This window comes from Cherax quadricarinatus, chromosome 43 (assembly GCF_038502225.1).
Source record: "Cherax quadricarinatus isolate ZL_2023a chromosome 43, ASM3850222v1, whole genome shotgun sequence".
Taxonomy (NCBI): domain Eukaryota; kingdom Metazoa; phylum Arthropoda; class Malacostraca; order Decapoda; family Parastacidae; genus Cherax; species Cherax quadricarinatus.
This window is the reverse complement of record NC_091334.1, coordinates 21,290,336-21,295,439: the sequence shown is the minus strand read 5'-3', so window position 1 is coordinate 21,295,439 and position 5,104 is coordinate 21,290,336.

Here is a 5,104-nt window from a genome sequence, read left to right as displayed (position 1 = left end):
AATACAGGTTTAGAAACCTCAAGCGCTCCCAGTAATTGAGGTGTTTTATCTCCGTTATGCGCGCAGTGAAGGTTCTCTGTACATTTTCTAGGTCGGCAATTTCACCTGCCTTGAAAGGTGCTGTTAGAGTGCAGCAATATTCCAGCCTAGATAGAACAAGTGACCTGAAGAGTGTCATCATGGGCTTGGCCTCCCTAGTTTTGAAGGTTCTCATTATCCATCCTGTCATTTTTCTAGCAGATGCGATTGATACAATGTTATGGTCCTTGAAGGTGAGATCCTCCGACATAATCACTCCCAGGTCTTTGACGTTGGTGTTTCGCTCTATTTTGTGGCCAGAATTTGTTTTGTACTCTGATGAAGATTTAATTTCCTCATGTTTACCATATCTGAGTAATTGAAATTTCTCATCGTTGAACTTCATATTGTTTTCCGCAGCCCACTGAAAGATTTGGTTGATGTCCGCCTGGAGCCTTGCAGTGTCTGCAATGGAAGACACTGTCATGCAGATTCGGGTGTCATCTGCAAAGGAAGACACGGTGCTGTGGCTGACATCCTTGTCTATGTCGGATATGAGGATGAGGAACAAGATGGGAGCTAGTACTGTGCCTTGTGGAACAGAGCTTTTCACCGTAGCTGCCTCGGACTTTACTCTGTTGACGACTACTCTCTGTGTTCTGTTAGTGAGGAAATTATAGATCCATCGACCGACTTTTCCTGTTATTCCTTTAGCACGCATTTTGTGCGCTATTACGCCATGGTCACACTTGTCGAAGGCTTTTGCAAAGTCTGTATATATTACATCTGCATTCTTTTTGTCTTCTAGTGCATTTAGAACCTTGTCGTAGTGATCCAATAGTTGAGACAGACAGGAGCGACCTGTTCTAAACCCATGTTGCCCTGGGTTGTGTAACTGATGGGTTTCTAGATGGGTGGTGATCTTGCTTCTTAGGACCCTTTCAAAGATTTTTATGATATGGGATGTTAGTGCTATTGGTCTGTAGTTCTTTGCTATTGCTTTACTGCCCCCTTTGTGGAGTGGGGCTATGTCTGTTGTTTTTAGTAACTGAGGGACGACCCCCGTGTCCATGCTCCCTCTCCATAGGATGGAAAAGGCTCGTGATAGGGGCTTCTTGCAGTTCTTGATGAACACAGAGTTCCATGAGTCTGGCCCTGGGGCAGAGTGCATGGGCATGTCATTTATCGCCTGTTCGAAGTCATTTGGCGTCAGGATAACATCGGATAGGCTTGTGTTAATCAAATTTTGTGGCTCTCTCATAAAAAATTCATTTTGATCTTCGACTCTCAGTCTGGTTAGCGGCTTGCTAAAAACTGAGTCATATTGGGACTTGAGTAGCTCACTCATTTCCTTGCTGTCATCTGTGTAGGACCCATCTTGTTTAAGTAGGGGCCCAATACTGGACGTTGTTCTCGATTTTGATTTGGCATAGGAGAAGAAATACTTTGGGTTTCTTTCGATTTCATTTATGGCTTTTAGTTCTTCCCGCGATTCCTGACTCCTAAAGGATTCTTTTAGCTTAAGTTCGATGCTTGCTATTTCTCTGACCAGTGTCTCCCTACGCATTTCAGATATATTGACCTCTTTTAGCCGCTCTGTTATTCTTTTCCGTCGCCTGTAAAGGGAGCGCCTGTCTCTTTCTATTTTACATCTACTCCTCCTTTTTCTTAGAGGAATAAGCCTTGTGCATACATCGAGTGCCACCGAGTTAATCTGTTCTAGGCATAAGTTGGGGTCTGTGTTGCTTAGTGTATCATCCCAGCTTATATCGGTTAGGACTTGGTTTACTTGGTCCCACTTTATGTTTTTGTTATTGAAGTTGAATTTGGTGAATGCTCCCTCGTGACTAGTCTCATTTTGTCGGTCTGGGGCTCCACGCATACATGTCTGAACCTCAATTATGTTGTGATCTGAGTATATTGTTTTTGATATGGTGACATTTCTTATCAGATCATCATTGTTAGTGAAGATGAGGTCTAGTGTATTCTCCAGTCTAGTAGGCTCTATTATTTGCTGGTTTAAATTGAATTTTGTGCAGAGATTTAAAAGCTCGTGCGAGTGTGAGTTTTCATCAGAGCTGCCTCCTGGTGTTATTACTGCAACAATATTATTTGCTATATTCCTCCATTTTAGGTGCCTTAAGTTGAAATCCCCCAGGAGCAAGATGTTGGGTGCAGGAGCTGGAAGATTTTCCAGACAGTGGTCAATTTTTAACAGCTGTTCCTGGAATTGCTGGGATGTTGCATCCGGAGGCTTGTAGACTACCACAATGACTAGGTTTTGGTTCTCGACCTTTACTGCTAAAACTTCCACTACATCATTTGAGGCATTAAGCAGTTCTGTGCAAACAAGTGACTCTGCAATGTACAGGCCAACCCCCTCCCCCCCTTTTGCCTGTTCACTCTGTCACATCTGTATAGGTTGTAACCTGGGATCCATATTTCAGAGCAACTTGTGGATATGACAGTGGTAGGTATCGAAGGGGGACATTTTTTGCGACCTAGGTGTCCCAAATTCCTACTTGTCTAACTGATAAATAATAATTATCTATGTTCATTTACTGTTATGTATATAATGATACATCCAAGTAAATGCAATTTTCCACAGTTTGTTTGCAATCGTGTCATTACGATTTCGTGAGTCAGTGTGCAGCAATATTCCGGCCTAGATAGAACAAGCGACCTGAAGAGTGTCATATTGGGCTTGGCATCCCTAGTTTTGAAGGTTCTCATTATCCATCCTGTCATTTTTCTGGCAGATGCGATTGATACAATGTTATGGTCCTTGAAGGTGACATCCTCCGACATGATCACTCCCAGGTCTTTGACGTTAGTTTTTCGCTCTGTTGTGTGGTTGGAATTTATTTTATTCTCTGACGAAGTTTTAATTTCCTCACGTTTACCATATCGGAGTAATTGAAATTTCTCGTCGTTGAACTTCATATTGTTTTCTGCATCCCATTGAAAGAATTGGTTGATGTCCGCCTGGAGCCTTGCAGTGTCTGCAATGGAAGACACTGTCATGCAGATTCGGGTGTCATCTGCAAAGGAAGACACGGTGCTGTGGCTGACATCCTTGTCTATGTCAGATATGAGGATGAGGAACAAGATGGGAGCGAGTATTGTGCCTTGTAGAACAGAGCTTTTCACCGTAGCCCGTATTGTATACCGTTTTCATATTGCCTATTGTTGGCTTAGAGAAAGACTTACCTAGTTTGGGCTAGTAGGTCTGCTGCAGTGTTCCTCCATTCTTGGGGACGACCTTAAAAAATGGAAATAAACCTCACTGTTTGGCTTTCATGGGTTAGCAATCCTCCTGGGTTAATATTTAGAATAAATTCTTTCACTATCTAAATGCTTGAGATAGATGGTTGCTGGCCTCTTGATCTCTCATGTCTACCTTGTAATCCATATATAGAGTGTCCCCACGTGCGTGAGTGTAGTGAAGGAGTGTGGCGTGTATCCTGGTGTGAGGGATGGACAGATCAACCACATGCAACTCTTTGTCACGGTTAGAAGTGATGCCTTGTTAAAGTGAATTGATATTTTAGTCACAAAAAAATCATTACATTTGTTGTATACATAGTCAGTGGTAGTGTTAAATAAAATGTAATAGATCTGGTGTATGGTATTTTATTGAGACGTTTCGCCCACCAGGGATGTACTGGTGGGTGAAACGTCTTCTTCAATAATGCCATGTCTCACACAGTGCTATTAACATACTGGTTCATATATAATGCCAGCAAACAAACAGGTCGTGGTGTGTGCGACTTATTTTGTGCACGGGGAAGCTCTAACCCGTAGGGGTGAGGTCACACAGCTCGTCTGGGGAATGGGAGGTAATCAGGTTTGATGCCTCATGACCAACCGTAGCTAAGAACAGACACATGGGTGACACACCAAATTGTATGAATTTATTCATCATTTCTGTCTGTAATTTTTGTTGAGCCTACGGTGACAGTTTAATATGTTTATTATGCACCCCATACCCATCCTGTGGGCGGTGACAGAAACCATAAATAGACACTAACTCGCACATAAGAGAGAAGCTTACGTCGTCGTAAGTATATTTATTAAGACGTTTCGCCCGCCAGGTGATTTACAACTACAACACTGTGTATATGGCTTACACTTAGGCCTTAAAAATCCAACACAGATGATTGCTGAAGAAAGTAGCAGTACATAGTATAGGAGAATTTTCTCCATAGTTAAGGCATGATTGACTGATAGGCAACAGATAGTTTGCATAAATGAGGAGAAATCAAAATGAGTACCTTTTACTAGTGGTGTTTCACAGGGGTCAGTATTGGGTCCCTTATTTTTTTCACAAAATACAAGCAAGACAGAGATGAGGGAATAAATAGCGCCATAAAAGAGTGCCGATGACACTAAAATAGGCCATCAAATAAATTCTGATAAGGACACAAGAGAGCTATAATAAGATCTAGATAGGATGAATGTGATAATGGTATATAATACGGACAAGTTGATAGACATGTGCAACAGTTAGGTATCTCTAAACCGACTCGTTTCGGAATAGATATATGTCTCACTTGTCATCTAGATAGGCTGATGTTGAGAAAGGACCAGAAGTTCCTAATGGAATCAAGACAGACATATTGATTTTATTGGGTTATCCTGGGTTACTAACCCTTAAGGTTAATGACGAGAATAAAATAAGTTAATTTAACCCAGCCATCACGTGGTACTTCCTGTCATGCAATCTCATATGGTGTAATCCATGACTTTATTCCATATTATATAAGCCTGAGCTGAGAGGCTTTATCAAGGCGATGAAGATACTAAATCATTCCATTATGGATTTAAAGGCAAAAATATTTTTTTTTTACTTTCTACCAAAAAAAATCTAAAAAAAAAAAAAAAACAAGTTTTTTGCTGGTCGATTTACATAAGAGATTATTTTTGTCTTTATATAAGGCAAACAATTTTTTATAATAAGGTGTCAAAGAAATATCAATAATTGAGTATTTCGTAGAACAAAAGTCTGTAAAAATAAGGAAATAATAATGAATGAAGATAAATGTGTCACTTCCGCTATTACATGACTCTGAAATAAAGACACAAC